The sequence below is a fragment of the Meleagris gallopavo genome, chromosome 7 (assembly GCF_000146605.3).
Source record: "Meleagris gallopavo isolate NT-WF06-2002-E0010 breed Aviagen turkey brand Nicholas breeding stock chromosome 7, Turkey_5.1, whole genome shotgun sequence".
NCBI lineage: Eukaryota > Metazoa > Chordata > Aves > Galliformes > Phasianidae > Meleagris > Meleagris gallopavo.
Window position 1 is genome coordinate 35,772,299 of NC_015017.2, and position 20,493 is coordinate 35,792,791.

General features: G+C 39.5%; 1 long non-coding RNA gene across 1 annotated transcript in view; it reads left to right on the forward strand.

Moving 5' to 3' along the window:
- Positions 1-327: 327 nt before the first annotated feature.
- The window catches only part of LOC109368659, a 58,686-nt gene continuing 38,520 nt past the window's right edge, over positions 328-20,493 (forward strand). The window contains exon 1 of the long non-coding RNA XR_002116930.1: positions 328-409. This is a non-coding gene — a long non-coding RNA (uncharacterized LOC109368659). The remainder of the gene's footprint in view (positions 410-20,493) is intronic.

Below are 20,493 nucleotides of genomic sequence, written 5' to 3' on the forward strand. Positions count from 1 at the left end.
GTCTCCATTTCCAGCTCTTAGCAATTGTAAGAAGATTTCAGTTTCAGCAGAGCTCTTGGCCTTGTGGAGAAGAAACCTGAAAAGAGGTGTTGACTGAAGTATGAATATGAGAACAAGAATCAGAAAGCAAAGAGTAAAAAAAAAATGATTGCGGTTTTTAATTGAAGTCTCATGTGTATGGGAACTGCTGAATCATGGCCTAAACCACTGATTGAGCACCTGGGGAAAGGACCCAATCAGCCCTGGGAGCACAGGTGAAGGCAATTGATGTGTGCAGCCGGAGGGGGTGGAGCCTGGCTGCGCCTCTCTTAGACCTCATTTAAGGGCTGCCTGCCACTGGGGAAGGATCTCTGGTTGGAGATCCTTTCCTGGTGGAGTTTTCCCTGTGAGAGTATATCTTCAGAGACTGGTGAGCACCTTTTCTTTTTTAACACCTTTCTATTTTGCTAGTCCTTTTGTCATTACATCTCTTGCATCTCCATTCCACTGTGCTGATGTTTCTGTTTGTAAAACTTATGGTTCTGAACTTCCATCTCAGTCTAGTTGAACCCTTTGCACTGGCAATACCAGCATGTTACTCAGAAGAGCTGAATTAATGCTTGTCCCACAAGAATAGCCAGAGCAGCATCTTTAGGCATTTTACAGGCTTCAAAATACAAACTATCTACAGACTAGATATTAATTACTTTTTTCCTTCCCAAAGTGGATGAAATTAAATTATATCCAAGCATATGGAAGAAAAAAGAGAAAGGATCTGCTGCCCTTCGCCTGTTGCAGAAGTTGAATTTAAACTCCTGTTTTAACCAATCAGTAAATTTCTCAACCTTTCTGTGTGTTAGGTACAGAGATACTCTGTTGCTAGGTAGTGTGCTAACCAGCACACAACTGTGAAACAGAAAAAGGATGGAGTAGCCGGTTATCGGTGGACTTGCTGTCCAACTATAGCCTTTCAGTGAGATGGTTCTTACCTATTATACAAAGAATCTCTTTTTGCAAGTAGGTAAACTTTATTCTTGTGGCTTACATCTGCTCCTTTATGTATTTCCTAAGCATAGAATATATAGCACTCCTAAATAAATGTGGAATTTTTTATATCTATAATATGGGCACGTGAGCGGCTCTCAGGACCAACCCCAGAGGCCCCCAGAGATAATTGGTGCCACCTGTACTTTGGAGGGTGGGGTGGAGCAGGTGGAGAATGTTTAATGCAGAAGGAGGGACTGGGAGTATGAAAAGGATCAAACCTACAGTGTTCTGTAAAAATTGTACTCTTCAACAATTCTCCTGGGTGAGAGGAGATAACTTTTGCTGAGCTGTGAGATGATGAAGGGATGTGCCTTCTTCTGGATGTTGCAGGCTTATGCTGAGGTACCTTGTCTATTTGTAAAAGTCTTTCTTGGTACTTATTTGTATTTTTGCACCTTAAAGGGGATTAAAGTAGGTTGTGTATTTGTTAGTGATTTACTTGTATGAGTGTGCGGAGTTTATCTGAAGGGAGCTAAAAGCTTGCATGTGCAGACGTGAGATACAAAGCTTACAATACTGGAACTGAGTGCTTTATCAGGAAAGCCAGCGTGGTTCACAATTATATAATAAGCTGGTGAATGAAGGCTCAGGTGGTGGGTGGCTTTTAGGCAGTAGGGTGGGGATTCGAGATTGAGTTAAGATAAGTAGGATAGGAAAATCTAAAAGCTTTAGACTTGATCTGATGGAATGAAACTTGAGAGCATCTTTGTGGATTTTTGAATTGCTGGTTTAGAGGTATAGCCTCGGTTCATGTTGCACTTTGTTTGTTTGTTTTTTCCTCCCATATAGCTACTTATTTGGGCACTAATACCGAAACAGAGTCCAAGTTGTACTTGGTGCACCAAGGGACCAGATGAGAGCAAGGAAATAAGGGCAATAAGGGGGCTGTTACTTGGCAGGTGACTTGGAGAAGTACCATTTAAATCCTTCCACTGATTTGCACGTAGCAATACCTTGCTAACATATTACAATGCATTAAGTCTCATGTGGAAATACAGCTGCTTTGTGCAAACAGTTCTTGCTTTTGGTGTGTCTTAAAATGTGCTTCTCTCTTTGGACCCTGTAACCAGATTAGTGGAGGAATATCTGTTGCCCATGTTATAATGTTACTTTATAGCACTGTTTGTTGAGTAAAAACAGTTGCTGCCTTCTAAAGGCACACTAAAAAGAGGCAGTAGGAAACAACACAATTTCATTTGAGCCACTTAACAGAAACAGAAGCAAAACGCAACGTGTAATCTTCCCACCTTGTCTTGTCAAAAATGGATGTGGGCCTATGGTCTTGAATGCTTTTCTTCTGTCTGTTCTATATCACGTTATGTTATTGAACTTGACTTTTCTTTCAAAAATATTACTCTGGTTCGTTTCAGGTTCTTTCCTCTTGCCTCTAAAAATTGCTCAATAGTGAAACTAATAAAATGCTTTTCTTGGTTGAAATAAGAGGTGTTACACCTCTTAAATCACCTATTGCTTATTTGTCCTCTCACAGGATTTCTTGCTTCTATTGATAGAAACTGTAAAAAAAAACCTGAGGCTAGATTTCTTTTCTTTTTAAACAGTTATGTTGTCTTTGCTTAAGCGAAGACTTGTGTTGAGGTTTTTTGGCATTTTCTGAGACATTGTGAAAGAAATTGCCTAAAATTACATCTAACCTTTTCTTGTAGTGAATTTGTTGCCGAAAGTGTAATTTTCACACTGCAGCACATGAAAACAACTTCCAACTCTCATGTAACTCACTATGGGCTTTCTTTATTCAGGTCCTTTCTAAGGTGATTTCACTTGAACCATTGTTCAACTTCAATTAAGAAAAAATGTGATGTAATGTGGGATTTAGCATCTGAAACATCACTGGTAAGGAGGGAGGGAACTATCCTGTGCCCCCTCCTGCGTTAGGGGATAGGCTCTAGCCAAAGCCATGGCAAAGCATTTAGAGCTGGGTTCTCTGCAGCTCCTGTGTTCCTTCTGGGCACCACTGTACTGCAGCATGCTGAGGGCCTTCTAGGACTTTGTAGGGCCTCTGCCCCCAGAAATTGTCTTGTAACTAGTGTGTTGAGTTTCACCTCTTCAGAGAGATGCAAAAAAGGGAACCAGCTTGCAGAGTGTTGTCATGTCAGAGGTAGGCTGGCATTTTATAGAATCATAGAATATCTTGAGTTGGAAGGGACTCGCAAGTCTGACTCCTATTTCTAACGCTGCAGACCTGAGCTGCTGCCTATGCAGCTGCTGGTGTAATCATGAACTGACAGTGAGTAAATGCTATTGATTGAATTGCTTTGTGTGCAATTGTTTAAATCAAATCTGTATTATTACTGTATGCTGTCAGTGCAGGAGCTAATTTGTGCTAAGTATTAAGGTGCCAATGAATCTCTCTTGCGTTTTCTCCACTGACCTGACTGAGTACCAAATACAGCAATGCGAAGAATTGATTGCTAGATGTGACAAAATGCATTTTTCCCATCTGTCCTTCAGAAAACTGTGGGCCTTAGGTTACTTACCATTTCTAGGGCTCACTAAACCCAAAATGAGTATTTCTTCTTGGAACTGAAGTGTTAGACTGGTGTAGTGTGTACGTTCTTCAGCTGTGCAGCTTTGGAGAAAAGGGCATAGAGATGTGGAGGAAGCCCTGTGTCTGGAGGTTTTCGTGGCCAGTGTGGGTGAGGGCCTGGGCAATCTGATCTTGCTGTAGATGTCCCTATTTATGGGGAGTTGGACCAGATGACCTTTAGAGGTCCTTTTCAACACTAAGGATTTTTATGGCTCTATGTGAGGGCCACAACTCAAAGGACAATCAACTGAGCTGGACACTACATGGCCTTTGATATTTCTAGATCCCATTGCATGTGCTTAAGGGCTGTAGAGAGCTATGACATGCACGAGGAATGAAATTTGAAGTAGCATTTATTGCTTACTGTAGTAGTTGATGAGAAGGTCAAGTCTGGCAATGACTAGAGCCTGTTCTGAACAGCCTTCATTGTATGCTGTTCCCCTCCATAAACATAGAATGCTCCCACCTTCCCTTTTGTTCAAGTGCCAGGAGATTAATTGAGCACAGGAGTGCTAATTGCTAAGCAGTAGCTTGTAGGTAGTGCTCAGTTCTTGCAATTCAAGCTGCAGAACAAAACTTCAGTAGTGTGCAAGATACCAAGTATTTACCGTTCTTAGAAGCATAGGTAAAAAGCACATATCAATTTAATTCAAACTGTTATCTTAAGGGATTATCTTTCTACTCCTGTAGACAGTTTTTTAAGAACTCTGCACTGACTCGTGGAGCAAACTAATTTGAGCAGAACAAGGGTCTAACATCTCAGTCTGGGAGTGCTGCTAGTATGCTCTGGTATCTAGTGAACCTGTATTTTCTTCAGAGGAAACATTTCTAACTTGGTCATTCTTTTTCCTTTCAGTGTGCTTGCTTAAATGCTATCTATATGCTTATATGGCTGTCATAGCAAAATATCCAAGAGACCTTGGCTCTACTAGTAAAATGTGCCTTTAGAGGAGGATTGGTTTTGCAAGGATGCAATATCAAACCTTTATTGATGCTACTTTTCCTGAGGGCTTGTCAACATCATGGTTACAAGCCCTGCCCTGAGGCTTCCTAGGCTGCTTCCTTCACTTCCTGCTGTGACTTGCTGTTTGTTCTTTTCAGCTTAAATGCAGTCTGTTTCTGTTAAAATCTAACTTGCTCACTTTTATATCCCAGTGAACTTAAGCCTTATGGGTAATTCCCGAGTAGAAAACCTAATTCTGTGCTCTAGTAATCAAATAATTCCTTCACAAGTCTAAAAGCATGACTTTGATAGCTTGGTGAATGCCTTTATCCTTCCTGTTGAGTAGGAAGCACCAGTGATGCTGTTCATGGCTTATTTACAGTAAGGAATTAAAACCTATGAGTGCTGAAATTAATCTCTCTTGTGTAACTTTAGATGTGTAAGAGTTGCAACACAAGCATATGGGCTGAATTTACACAAGGACCAGGAATATATTTTAAGCTGGAATTCAGTCCTCTTTTTCAGTGCTACACTCAGGCCATGTAAAGAACCCTTTATTGCCTCAGCTTGGAGCAGGAATCCTGCACTACTGCATTGTCTAGCAGGTGGTGCTATGTGCCTTTGTATCAGCTGAACTCTTCTGGGGCTTTGTGGCTTAGAGCAGACATATGTTATTGCTGCTCTCGATAAACATTTTTCTTTTCTGAAGATGTTTTGGAAGTCTGAAATGCAATGGAAGTTCAGTCTGATGTGCGAGCAGCCTGATTATACTGTGCCAGAAGGAAAAAAGTTCGGTTTTGCAGAATGCTTCCACTTTATCTGCCATATCCACTATTGAGAAACATGTAATGTCTCTTGCAGGGGAATTATGAATCCAATTTGAAAGCAGTCAGGAGGCATAACTCTTATGCTGACCAGAATCTGACAACTGTGAATGCTCTGTGCTGGAACAGGGGTGTTTGATGTTTGTGAGCTGGCAGCTTTTCTATTTTTTTTAATGTCTCTTCATCAAAAAGAAAAGATTAAAACCAAATTTCCTTGTGTAGAGTTCCTTAGAGGAAAGAACGCTCTTAAGTGTCACTGGTGTGGAAAAACTGCTCTGGTTTCCACTGAATTAGACAGGTTGCAGGAAAAGTCCCCAAGCTACCCTTGTTTGCACCAAGTCCACTCTAGACGTAACTTGATGTTTTTCCAGGTGACGTAACAGATTGTTGCAGAAGCAATCCTTCTATTGGGCATGCTGCTGATCAGTTGGGTTTGCCCAACAATGTTGTTCCTTGACCCAGCTCTATTGTATTTCAGGCCTCAAGTACGTTTCTCTGCAGTTTGTTATTCTATTATGCCTATAGTGCCAAAACATCTGACAGCCTCCATCAATTATAGCTTGACCTGACGGATTTCATTGTTCCATTGTTAAATATGTATGTATCTTTTGTTAAGGTTTTCACTGTGGTTTGTTACTTGTTTATTCTGTCCTGAAGTTCAAATGCAAGCTGAGTTCTTCAAGATCTTTTTAATTCATAAGTAGTTATATTTGATTTGCATCATTGCAGTTCAACTCCTGCTCTTCAAATACTTAATATTTATTCAGATTAGAGGGACATATTTCATTTCTATGTGCACTGCTATGCCTACTTCATAAGTGTTTCGGGAACCTTTATCTGGCTGAAGTAACTGAAGTCTATTAGACAAGCTCATCAGGAACAATTGTACTGCTAACTTCCATTATTTCCTCTCTTCTATTCAGTGTGACACAGTGTAGTGATGGCATTTCCAGGCAGGGCTGTATTCTCATGTTAATATTTTTACTTAAATTAACAAAAAGGTTATTAGAGGACATTCTATTTGGTATTTCTCTTGCATAACATTCCCACTTCCTAGGACTCCTGGAAGGTCTCAGTTGCTCTGACCCTGATTACTTATTCTCTCTCTATGGCTTCTTGTTGGCCTCATTAAAACTACAGTTTATTATTAGTTGTTGCTTATAAAAATGCATACTAAATATGTCTGCGTCCCTGTGGAGTTATCACCTGTACTGCAGTAAGCCAGTGGAAATCCCCCCCCCCCATACAGGGGTCTTATTCTCATATTTTGGAGAGCTTCCAACTAGACAACTCTTGAAGAATTCAGACAAAACCTTGTCCTTGAAAATAGTGAAAAACCAGGAAACAAAAATATTCTGTTTAGCATTGGTTTTGGTGAATTGGTATTTTAAATGAATGATGACCCAGTGCAGAGATTAGTGATGGCACAGGAATCTTCTGGGGAAATAATGAGCTGTCTAAACAGGGAGAAATTTACCTTCGTCCTGTCACCACAGATGTACAGGAGAGAAAAGGAAATAACTTACAGCTTGGCTGTGTACCTCTTAACACTGTAATAAATTTAACCTGTGATGCTGTGACACTAATCACCAAAAAATTCTAGGGCTGTGTCATAAGTTAGGTTGTGCTGCATCTGATTGGACTTTTCTTGCTTTATTCACCTCAAAAGGCAATTACATTTTGTGCAAACTTAGTCCCACCAGTTTAATGGGGCATGTAAAATATGCCTTGTAATTTGTCCTTTATTAGTAGTGTATATAATGAGTTCTCTGCCAATGGGAGGCCGCTCATTATTTTGATTCTTAGATATTGGGTTTGCCCTTTGTGATATAACCTTTCTGTCAGTTATCTAAATGTATGTGCAGGTGGTGCATATTTTGATCTTTTTAAGGACTGAATGGCGTGCTGTATGACTTGGAGGAACTATCCTAACAGTCAGTGTAACTTTGTATGTGAACCTGGCTATCCAGGGCTCAATTTTTTCTTTTTTGTACAAAACTGTGATAGATATGTAAGTAACCCTTTGGTTGCATAGCATATCTAGTGAAATGAACTTGGCACCAAGAAAGGGATCTTGGCTTAATGAAAACTCCTGGCAGATGAAAAGGTAAAGGAATTAAATAGAGAAGATTATCTCACACAGAAGAAATGACTGAACTTACTGAGAATAGAGCAGTAAGAATGGGATTGAATTCAGCAATATCAAATGCAAAGCTGTATGTACTGCATTATTAGAAGAAAAAATTGCTGTTTTGAGTTAGAAGCTCCAATACAAGCAACACCCGGCACCGATGGATGCTGGTAAACTTAACTGGATGTAATTAATTAGAACAGGTGTTTCCATGAGGGTTGGAGACATCCTGGTACCTGATGACCAGTGTGGGGCTGCTGCAAGAACATATGTAACTTGCCTTTGAGAATCCACTGTTTCCCATGTAACCAAGACAAACTTATTTGTGTGCCTAAATACGTATTTTCACTGCTGCTTATAGAACAAAACTAAGGTACAAATGGATGTGAAATTATTAATGGGTAACTAAAATACTGAATGAAGTTCTAAAATAGCTGGGAGTACATGTGGGTAGGTTTTAAAATGAGATTGAGAAAAATGGCTTTTGAAATGTTTTCAGATAGGAGAACTGGGAGCTAAAATTAGAGGTTATAAAGGGGTCTATGTGATATTGGCAGGAGCAGAGTGAGCTGGCCCATGTAGCTTGTGTTTGATTGAGTCAGTTAATGGGCATATTTGTGTAGGAAGAGACTAAAACATGTATGTTGATTCTAAATGACTGTAGTGAAGAAATAAGTGAAGAAAAGCTGAAGGCAAAAATGGCATTCGGAAGGAGAGCAGTGTAGGTTGCTGATGACTTTAGAGATTGAATGGATATGAGACTTTTCATTTCTTTATTCCTATTGCTAATATTTTATGCCCTTGTACTAGTTGGGAAGTGTTAACATTTTAACATAAAAAAACATTACTCTAAACAAACAAAAAAATCTTCCCTTGAGTACTACATAGAACACCTTGTTCCTAATGAAGGAACAGTTCTACCTTTGGAAAGTAGATTAGAATATATATAAATATCAGACTTTTTCCTTATTGGTGTTTTTATCTTACTGTTAGAGAAAAAAGACTACTTCAGACACTGATTTCTGTTTGCCAGTAGTACAACAAACATTTTTTGAGAATTTCATGCATCCTCTAATGAAGTTGAGCTTGACATCAATTGAATGCCTTCCAAAGTTTGTATACTAGTCTAGCCAGATGTTGCACATATTCTACTAATTCTGTGTGGTGATAGCAATAGTGATTTCATGTTATATGTCAACAGTAATTGCTGCATAGAAAATACAAATGATATGAATACATGCTGAAAATGAAGATAACACTTCTCATTACTGTCTGGGAGATGAATGCCTGAAAAGTTATTTATTTAGCAGTGTCTTAGATGCTGCATTGCAAGTAATCTGTGCTAAAAATAAAGTTACTCTCATTTAAATCATTCGGTGTGATCTATTTGTAATATACCTACCTGTAACTGAGAGACAAATGCTATTATATGTGACATTATAGCTACAGAAATGCATCTGACGTGTATTTCTCATTTCTGTGCAACTCCATAAAATAGTATTGTGGTACCAAGACAAATGTTTAGCTGTCTAATATTGCGTAATAATGGTAACTGGAAATTTGCAGAGGAATTAGGTCAGGAACAAATGAACTTCTTTGAGTCATCTTCTTCTGGTATTCATCTTATGAGGGCTCAAGTTACAACACATTCAGTGCCTGCCCTGAATTGGCTCCCTTCTCTGTTATGCCGTCCATGAAACAATTGGAAATGATTGCATATTCTGGAGTTCATTCCTAGCTAAGATGAATGCAATTTCACTGCCAGCACAGCTGAGATAGATTTCAAGCTCAGTTCAGTAAATGCTAAAAACAAGTTGAATTCTACTCTGATGTAATCAATGGCAGAAATCATTTGGCTGTGGTCTTTTCTATGCTTAGGCTGCTTTAAGCTACTTTGGCGTTGAAAAGGGGGAATGAATTAGGCTGTAACTCATTTTAAAGGCTCTTTATGCTGCCAGGATGTGGGTTTTAGAGTAAATGAAATTTCAGACCAATTAGCTTCAATGTAAATGAGCATCTAGGTCATCAACTTGTGTGGAGTGAGTCAATAAGGGAACAGTTGTATGGGTGAATCCCCCAGCCTGTTGTAGTTGTTGGGTAGCTGAAGTGGGATGTTCTGTGAAGATGACTGAGGGCAGTAGCACACTGGAGCAGGTTGCCTAAGGAGGCTGTCGGTGCCCCAAGCCTGGATGCATTCAAGGCCTCTCTGGATGTGGCTCTGGGCAACCTGGCCTGGTGGTTGGCAATCCATGGCAGTGGGGTTGAAACTAGATGATACTTGAGGTCCTTTTCAACGCAGGCAGTTCTATGATGGCAATGGTCAGTTTGCAGAGAACTGTGCAGAAGGGAAACAGGGATGAGCCCTTCTTAAGAATGCAATCCAGCAGGCACGTGGCTGAACTGTGAGGAGAAGAGTCTCCTGGCTCTGAATGCTTTGTCTGGCTCTGAATGTTTTGGGGTGAAAAGTGGAAAGAAAAACCATCCCTTGGAAAAGACTGAGGTGAGAAAATATAAAAATCACTGGTATTTCAGCATCTTCCAGTTTGTGCATTGATGGCTTGCTAAAGTGGTGCTGACTGCACTTAGGACTAGTGAAAAGCAAACTTCTCTGTGGGTTCACAAAGTGACTTTGCCTCCTATTCCCAAAACAACAGCAGCAAAGTTCCTCAACTTCTCCTTACAGGCAGCTTATTTGAGACTGCCTTCTTCCTGCAGTATGGACCACTCTTGTGGTCTGTCCTGTGTTCAGTTTGTGAGGTATTGCAGAAATAAGGCACTAAACCAAACCAGCCATTTTACAGCTGCATTGCGGAGTTAAATGGCAGTAGGTTGCTGCAACATAATGCATTTTGTAAAAAGCAGCCAGAAATTTATTTCCTTTTAGTGTTACAATTAAAGGCTTGTTGTGAGACTGGTGGAAGAAAAGCTTTTCAATTACATGGAGGATTGTAGAAATGCCATTGGATGAATCAGGCGATCATTTTAAGTAAAGTTGTTTTGTGATTCTTATCTTCTTAAGCTTCAGGCTTTTCCCACCTTTTGTGACAGTTTCAAGAATAAAAGGCAGGGGTTGACTATAGCCTGCTTTGTGTTCCCTGTCAGTCTGTTCCAGAGCAATACTGTGGTAGCTGTACGTAGTGTGAGCATGTAGAGCTGTTTATTAAATATGTGCAATATAATCTTATGTTTTGTGATGCATTTTATTTGTCATGTGACTATATTATTTGATTGCCTGTCTCGCACTGTTTAGTCAGATATAGCCTGCAAAATGGTGTATTTCCATCAAGTATATATAATATCTCCTTTCTTATTCCATTTTGTATCTGCCTTCACAGCTGCTGTAGTTGGGAACGGGAGTTATTTCTGAAGCTGGTGTGGTCTTAACAACTGTAATAAAAGATGCAGTTAATGAATAAAGCTGGTTGAAAATGAGGATTGCTGTATTGGAATATTTGTCTTTGGCTCATAGTGTTGTTTGGTGGATTTTCTTTTTCAAGCCTGCTCAACTGTATTGCTTATTCTGTTTTAAATGTTAGCACTTAACAAATTTATGAATCTGAATTCAAATTTCGCAATGAACATTTCAGTTGAGTCACTTCTTAAAGACATTCTGTCAATTTCATTGAGTTTCATCCGATTTAAAGACATAGCTTAACGGGAATAAGTTAGCTGAAGCCAGAGTTTTCCTCTAGCAACTGCAATCCAGAGTCTTTCCCCTTTTTTAAGGAGATGGTGCTTCTGAATAGAGAGCCAAACAGAAAAGATAAAATATCATGCCTTCCTTAATGGAAACTTCAAGCTATGTTTTCTGTACTTGCTGAGCTTTTGGGTTAAGTCAGCAATTTTGGAGGTAAGAGCAAATAACCTCACTCTACCTAGCAGTTACCTTCCTGTAGCAAGAAAGGAAATAGGTGGGAAGATTCAATCACCATGAAAAATAATTCTAGAGAACATATAGAATCCCTTCCTAATAGGAAAACAACTGGGATTTTGACTCATTACATGATGTTCAATAATGTGAGATTGCATGACTAGGCTTCTGTTTGCGTGAGTAGGCTGTGTCTGCTATAGATTAGGAATTAAACCAAGTGGGAAAAACTTCTTCTTTTCAAGCTTTCCAAACTGAAAGCTACAGGGAGGTAATACTTGACTTCCTTCATAAAAGAAGCAATAAATTGATTTTACTCACAGACTGGTGAAACAGAGCGCACAAGTGGCTGTGCCTGAAAATTGCATACATCTGTGAATAAGATTTATATCCAAAGCTGTTTTTGTTGTTTTACTGAAGCAGTAGTTAATTTTGTTATTTTTTAAACAGTGAGAAGTACATTTAAAAAAAAAAAGTCTTGGCATGAATTGCTTGCAGAGTAAAAATAGGATATTTTTTTCTCCTACAGAATAGTCATCCATTTTGTTTACTGTTCTTTTCATTGTCTGTAGTTCAAATCTGAAAATGCTATTTGTTGAAATCCTCTGAAGACATCAAAATAGCAGGTAAAAGAAAGCAAAAATGCCCATTGAGGTACTGTGAAAACTGCACCCTTGTCAAATCTTCATGTATTAATATGCAGTTCATATGCCAATCTAAAAGATACGCTGGGACTCTCACTCATCTGTATTCTTGAAGTCGTCTTTACAGGTCCTCTTTTTTCTTTGGAACTGAAAGAAAGTTAAATGTTCATTTAAGGTAAAATGGGTTTTGAGAAAGCTTGAAGACGTTTACTTGGTGCTTTAGAACATGTCTTTCCATGCTGGATTTTAGCCTGTATGTGCACACCTTTTTTCAATGAAGTACAGCTTATTTCATGAAATGAAGATAAACGAAAACCTTATAGTCCGTAAAAGTATTATTGTGAAAGCAGGAAGGATATGAATGAGCAATATTTTTCGTAAATTCAACAGAAGTATCTGGAATTTTATTCCCTTGTTCCTTCTTTTGCTTGAGGCTCATGTCGGTGCTTGGAGCATGAACAAAACAAGTGATTTTTATAGTCTGAATATATGATTAATACCAACAGTCCTTAAAGATCAAGTGAAGTTTGGTTTCAAATGTTACTACTCGTTAGTCTCAAGACAGATCATATGCACTCTGAGTAGGTGAGGACTTCAGAGGAAGTTGCCCCTCCTCTACCATGTGCTTATCCAGTAAATTGGTTCTTGTGTCACTGGATCTGTCTGGGTATCCCTGTGGTATGTAGTCAGTTCAGCAAACTCAATCCAGGGTTTAGCTGCCAGGCATCCATTAAATGTGAACCTGCCAGTCCAGATGCATCCATTTCTGCATATAATTAAAAAAAAAACCTTTAAATTGCCCTTTTTTCGTTCTCTGCTTAGTACTGGATGGTTTGGGTTTTGCACAATTGCTCATCTGCTCAAAAGTGCTGCTTTAACTGATATGGATGAACATTTCCCTTTGATGCCCCAGAGTCTTGCAGGATTGCATGTTTTTTTTTATCCATCCGTTCTGTTATTCTAGGGAATTTGACTTTTAGAAAACTTGGTTTCTATTGATTTGACTTTTCTATTAACAGAAGCTGAGAGGAGCATCTCTATAGCTGTGCTGTAACAATGAGTATCCTAATATTTGATTAATACAGCTGGGAAAGATATTGTTTTTTTTCTTTAGGAAACAGTAATCAAGGAGGGAAAACCATGTCAGGCTGAAAGAAGAGTGATTTTTTTTTTTTTCAAGAGGTTTAAATGAATCTCAAGGTTTTTTTTTTTCCCCTCTCTAACATAGTACTTAAGCTAAAATGCCAGATGGTCAGTAAGAAGTACTACATCAACCTTCCTTTTTTTTTTTTTACTTCAAACAAGGTGATTGTCTCATGTTCCAAAATTTACTGAATAATAATAAAAAAAAATACCACAAGACCCACAGTAACAACCAAAATTCAAAAATCACTGAGACTGTGATACTGTATGGAGAATTAAGTGAATGTGCAAAATAATGCATTTTTCCGTAAAAAAGCTTTTTGGAACAGTTTTTCTATTATTTGAACATTTAGTAGACAATTAGGTAAGCCAACTTTAAGGAAGAGCCAATTGAAAACTTTTACGCTAGTCATTTTAGTTGTGGAGATGACTTCCCACTAGTAAGCAGATGTTACTGTGTGGAGCATAAAGTGCCCCTAGGGTGATACCCAGTTCGTGTTTTGCTTCTGACCTTCTCTTCATTGCTCCATCTGAATCTTGCATTGCCTTCTCCTTGGCATACTGAAGGGCTTCTGAAGATTGATATTTTTGTATCCTTACCATTACTCAAGCTGAAGTATTGTAAGTTGCATGCTGAAAATGATCAGTGATCCTCGTTTTGACATTATTAGTTTCTCTGAACAATGGTCTCCTTCAGGAGGTAGGGACGAGTGGGCTCAAGGGACTTAGTATCCTGAGTGATGCTGCTCCATGGGACTGGTATGTTGCCTCTCCCCCGTGTGTTATATGTGTTCAGTGACAGGGAGAGGAGGAACACCAGAGCACACAACTGTCAGAATATAAACAAGCTCTTTTTTCTTTTCTCTTTTTATTTTTAAATCTAGTTTGTGGCAAACCTTCATGACAGTTACTGTTCCTTTTGTGCTTTGAAGTAGATCAATTGGTTTGTTGTTGGGTCAAGGCAAGGGGCTTGACAGCCTAGGAAACAAATTACTTGTATTTTCTTTCCTATTCAAGCTTCCTCTGTCATGAAAGTTGTTATCTGTAGAAGATGACTGTTTTGGTCTTTCTGGTCTTTGCTGTCAAATTATTTTTGTGTCGAAATATCAGGAAAGGATAAAATGCCTGTTTATCTGTATGTTGTTCAGCAGCATCTTGCTGAATTGGGTTTGTCTTCCTAATAATCTCTTAATATATAATTGGGATGACACTACCTTCTCTTCTAAGAACTGCCTCCTTCAAAAAGTCCATCTTTTTTGTTTGTTTGGAAACTATAGTAATAACATTAATAAGCCCTTACTTCAACATCATAGCAGCCAGATGTGCTTTTATTGAAGAATTCTTAATTTCTACAATGGGAAAGATATGGAAAATATCTTCTTTATATGGAAAACACAAATGGAAAGAGGTTACATCATAAATTATCCACTTTGTCATTATACCAACTTTCATTTTTCCATTGGGTCTTTTTAAGATGATATTTTCCAGTCTAAGTCAAAGACCGGTTCTGGTCAAGACTTAGTGCACACAGATGAGCTATTAACAGACTTCTGAAAAAGGGCACTTGAGGTTTCTGTAAACATACATCACTACACTTCTGGAAAATCCTTACCTCATGAGCTTCTTGATCTCTAGCTTCATTTCTGTACCTTCTGCTCTCATTTCAAGCATCTTTAAATCTGTTGGAGCTTTGAGGTGTACGTGAGCACAGTCTCCACTCCAGTACCCTTCCCAAGTCATGACTGTATTGAAGTGCAAGTGATAGAGAATACAAAATACGAGCGCTAACCCACCCTTCAGCATGCTGGTTCTGTTCTTCTTGCACTAATTCTGCCTTCATGTTCAGCTACTCTACTGCATTCACGTTGCTTGTTATACAGACAAATACCAATTTTCTTGTCTTTAATACTGGTTGTTCTGCTTAAAACCTGTATATGTAGTGTGGTGGAAGAAGGCAAAATTTTTGCCTTAATTATGAAATCATAACCAGCATTTTCAATTGAATAAAGCTAGTGCAGGTAAGAACTTCAGTCAACCAGAATATCCATGTACCTCAATGTCTTTCTGTTAATTACTGGAGAAAATTAGCTACTTAAACTGCATTTAATCTCTTGCTGAAACACAATCAGCTTGACAGGGTGTTTTGGTGTTTTATGGTGGTGAAGAAGTAAAGTTCACTTTCTTTAGCTGAGGTGTTTAATTCTAGGTTTCTACAATGTACTGGAATACAAATTCCTGTACTATGTATAACTTTTCTGTAAAATGGGAGAAGTACTTCCCATTTTCTTTGTGTATTCTTCTTTGTGTTTTTTCTTCTTTGCTGGTGCATAGCATTTATTTCTCCTCACTCACACTTCCTACTTCATGGGCCGTGAAAACTCTGAGGACCACAGAAACAGTAGCTGTCAAGAAAAGCTCTGTGGTATTTCATATATGGTGAAGAACTTCAGTATCATGCTTGGAAGATCAGCTTGATAAGAGGGACATAGATAGAAAGGTTGCACAGATGTTCTGGGACCTCAATTTCAGAAGTTTGTAGACCAGGAGTATGATTACATTCAGAAATCAGTGAAGCAAAGAGTAAATATAAAGCTCTGTGACCAGAAATCCCTGCAGCAGATATATGCTGTTACATCTTATATTCACAACCATAGTGGTGCAGAAACTTGCTTTCAAAGAGTGACTGAAGAACTTGCTGTTTGCTTCTCAAGGGGCTGTCTGTAACATCCCAATGCCTTACACAGGATGGAGGGATTGCTGTTCAGCACCTCTGAGACGGTTGGGGCAGAACAGCCTGCCTCTGCCCTTCCACAGCTTCAGCCAAGCTTTGCTGGCTCTGAGCAAGCTCTGCTGGTGTTTGATGTCAAGCAAGGTACGCACAGAATTTCTATCACTCGAGCGTATCCGTTTTCTGTTTCTGAAATGGTTGCTTATTTAGCCATGACTAACAGCTAGACAGTCAGAGCAGAGATCTCTGAAGAGATACTATTCGAGTTCAGAGTATGCAAAAATCTCATTTAATCAACTTGCACATACAGACGTATCATCAACACCTGTAGTTGCGTTACCCCATATGCAATCACAACAAGTCTGGAGGGGGGAAAAATGGATGGAGTTTGATTCATCTTGAGATTAAAAATTGTTTTAGAAGATAAATAAAAGCTTTGCTTTGCTCAGTCTGTCTTGAACCACCGCACTAGGCCAGTGATGTCTGATTGGTGGCTGGATATCAAGTATTTTTTTTTGACACTGTCCCCCACAAATTCTCGTGGACAAGCTGGCTGCCCATAGTTTGGCTGGGCATACGCTCCGCTGGATGAAACGCTGTCTGGATGGCCGGGCCCAAGGAGTTCTGGTCAGAGGAGTTAAATCTGGTTGGCTGCCAGTCACGAGTGGTGTCCCTCAGGGCTCAGTACTGGGGCTGCTTCTATTTAACAACTTCATTAATGATCCTTGATGAAGAGAATGAGTGCATCCTCAGTAAGTTTGCAGACGACATCAAGCTGGGAGGGAGTGTTGATTTGCCTGAGGGGAGAAGGGCACTACAGAGGGACCTGGATGGACTCGATCGATGGGCCAAGGCAAACTGCATGAGTTTCAACAGGGCGAAGTGTCGGGTCCTGCGTTTGGGTCACAACAACCACAGGCAACCCTACAGGCTTGGGGGGGAGTGGCTGGAAACTGCCTGATGGAAAGAGACCTTGGTGTTACTGATGGACAGTTGGATGAATACGAGCTAGCAGTGTGCCCAAGTGGCCAGGAAAGCCAATGGCATCCTGGCTTGTATCAGGAATGGAGTGGTGAGCAGGATTAGGGAAGTCATCCTGCCCCTGTACTCGGCATTGGTGAGGCCTCACCTCGAATACTATGTTCAGTTTTGGGCACCTCAGTACAGAAGGGACGTTGGACCTGGAGCAGGTCCAAAGAATGGCAATGAGGCTTGTGAAGGGCTTGGAGAATATGTCCTATGAGGAGAGACTGAAGGAACTGGGGATGCTCAGTGTGGGGAAAAGGAGGCTGAGGGGAGACCTTATTGCTCTCTTCCATTATCTGAAAGGTGCTTACAGTGAGAGTGGGGTTGGTCCTCTTCTCACTGGTGACAGGATGAGGGGAAATGGCCTCAAGTTGTGCCAGGGTAAGTTTAGGTTGAATATTAGGAAGCACTTCTTTACAGAAAGGGTTGTTAAGCACTGGAATAGGCTCCCCAGGAAGGTGGTTGAGTCACCACCGCTGGATATGTTTAATAACCCTTTGGATGTGGTGCTCAGGGACATGGTTTAGCAGAGGTTTGTTAGTTAGGGTAGTATGGTTAGGTCATGGTTGGACTCGATGATCTCTAAGGTCTTTTCCAACCTGAGTGATTCTATGATTCTATTTCCCAAAGTACAAGGTGGGGGGAGGAGGGGAATCATTTTCATCTAGACTTTCATGCAACTGCTCTTCAGTACTTTCAAGTACTGAAATATTCAGGAAAAAATGCTGATGTGAAATATGAAGTTGTTTGACATGTGACACCTGAAATAATTTGTGGTGTTTTAGGAGTAGTGTTTAGTCTGCCAGACTGCTACATGCTGAGCTTGTCCTGTTTGCATGTACGGTCAGTATTTTTGTTCTTCCAAAGGAAGTGATGTCAGACAAGCTCACACTGAATTCTGTAAGGCTTAAAAGCATTTATATAGCGAGGAAAAAAAAAGACAAATTCTTACAGCTGAAGTGTTTAATCAAATTATTGGCTTTTCTCCTTCAAGCACATTCTGATTCATATCATTTCATTAAATAATGATTAATACACTTAGCAAGGAGCCTGAAAGTGAAACTCCATTTTCTTTACTTGTAATAATTGAGCAAAAAATCTTTGTACATTTAGGAATCTTGTCACAGTGGTAACATCAGGAACATTGCAGTTTGTTTTGTTGATGTAATGAGGGAAATATCTCTGTCAAGCTCTACTTTTTAAAAATAGAGTCATAGAATGGGTCAGGAAGGACCATAAAGATCATCTAGTTCAACTCCCTGCTGTGGGCCCTCTCAAACCAAAGGGGAGAGAAAAAACAGTCCTTTAATCATCTGGTACAAGTAATTGATCATTGCTGTTCTGTATGGCTATGTGTTTGTCTGGGAGGTCTTGACACTGCCTGGAAGAATAGGGTGGCTCTGCCCATTGTGTCTGTGTGATGGGAAAACTTTTATGAAAGTAGCAGATGTTGGTTTCTGTATAAATAGAAATAGCCTAAAATCCGAACTTTCTGTATGCTGTGGAACCTTTCAGTCCTCAAAAGGATTTCTTCATATATTGCCTTTATATAATTTATTAAGGGGCTTACAATGACTTGCATCGCTTGGATTCAGGATAACAACGTTTTCTTAGCATTTGGAAACCTATTATTAATTTTCTAATAGAAAGCAGTGTGGTTCTTGTGCTCTTCTTTCTTCTTGAAGCTTCCCTAACCCTTCATACCCTATTTGTTGATTTGGATGCAACACTGTGTGGCCTGCTACATTTTTTTTTTTTTCTTCATAGGTGCATTTCTTCTACACTCTTTGCCCTCAGTTGTTAATCAAAGAATGAGACCAATATGTGGCTTTGGTAATTCTTTCTGATCTCTTGACCACCAATGTTTCTTTTTTAAAATATGTTGTTCCTGAAAGACTGCTATTTGTGGTGAGTGAGTTAGCTGGCAGGCAGTGACTGAATATCTTCATGAAGATGGCACCAACTTCTCATGTGATGAGTGAGAAATTGTCTCGCAACTTGTTGATCACAGCCAACGTGGCTTTACTTGAGTAATTTATTTTAAAAGAACCATCATGAGTTCTTTGTTCTGCCCTGATACTTGTCTCTATGGCACTGTTAGTTGTGATACACAAGGTGTAGGAAAGGCTGTGGAAATTCATTGGAACCATTCAGGAGGAGTGTCAGCAGTGGAAGGCTGGGCTCTGCAGTGCCTAATTTCTGCTTGGTTCATCACACCAAACAGCTTTTCTGTGCATTTTCATGGAAGAGCTGTCCTTCCTCTGCATAATACTTGCTGCCAGCATAAAGTAATGGAAATGGCATTGTGTATTTCCTATGGTATTATAAATATTTATATCCACCTTACATTTATGTCATGTTAGCATTCCTGGAAGCATATTGTTAACGTGGAACAACAAACACTGCAAATTAAATATCCATTACAGTCATATTGTCAACTCAAAATTACTGAAGAACCAAAATCCTTTGCATCTGAATTTTACTTTTTTCTTCCAGTTTCCCTTTTGTTATCGATGAAGAGAGAGGATTTGCAGTTATTGTATTTAATCTGAAGGACTTTTTTTTTTTTTGGCAGAGTAGGAACTTTCTTTTATTATTTATTGATGTGAACGTGAAGTTGGCATCTTGAAAAACAAGACAAAGAATAAATCTCATATCCCAGTGCTACACTCTTCACTGCTTCCACCCTCTTTGAATTAAATTCTATTTGTATTAAAATTCTAGATGTACAGTACTACAGAATCACCATGGTTGGAAAAGACCACAGAGATAATCCAGTCCAATGCACATGTCACCAATATTTCCTACTAAATCATGTCCCTCAGTACAGTGTCTACGTGTTCCTGGAGCACTTTCAGGATCAGTGACTCCACCACCTCCCTAGGCAGCCTGTTCCAGCACCTGACTGCACTCTTGGAGTAATTTTTTTTTTAATGTCCAACCTGAATCTCCCCTGGTACACTTGAGGCCATTCCCTCTAGTCCTATAGCTAGTTACATGGGAAAAGAGGCTGACTCTGCCTCACCAGAAGATCACTCTCTACGACTACCTGAAAGGAGAAGGTCACTCCTCAGCCTCCTCTTCTCCATACTGAACAATCCCAACTCCCTCAGCTGTTCCTCATGAGACTCCAAACCCCTCACCAGCTTTATTGTCCTTCTCTGAACACGATCCATGTCCTGATCTTTGCAGGAGGCTGACAAGTTAGTATTTTTTTCTCATGAGTTGTTGTTTGTTTTTTTTTTTAAAGCAAACGACAACAAAAAACCTGGTCAATATGTTTCTAATATTGACTGGAAAATACCTAGATAGTAAGTTTTGAGCACTTGGCTTGTGTGTGTAACAAGGCAAGACCTTGAAATGTGTTGCCTAAAGCTAGCATTTTGAAATGATTATTCTAGAGATAAGGTTGGAGCTTAGGAAAGACTGTTGATATATGGGAAATTCTTTTATTAAAATGATTCTTGATTGAGTGAGTTTGTCTGCAGTTGTTGAAGTCAGAGGGTTCTGTTTTTCATACATAGGAAAAATACAGTAGGAATATGTGCAAGTGAGAATATTGGGGATGAAAGAAGAGGAGAGCAAGTCTTGAGACTTCAATGTCTTTAGTGGAAA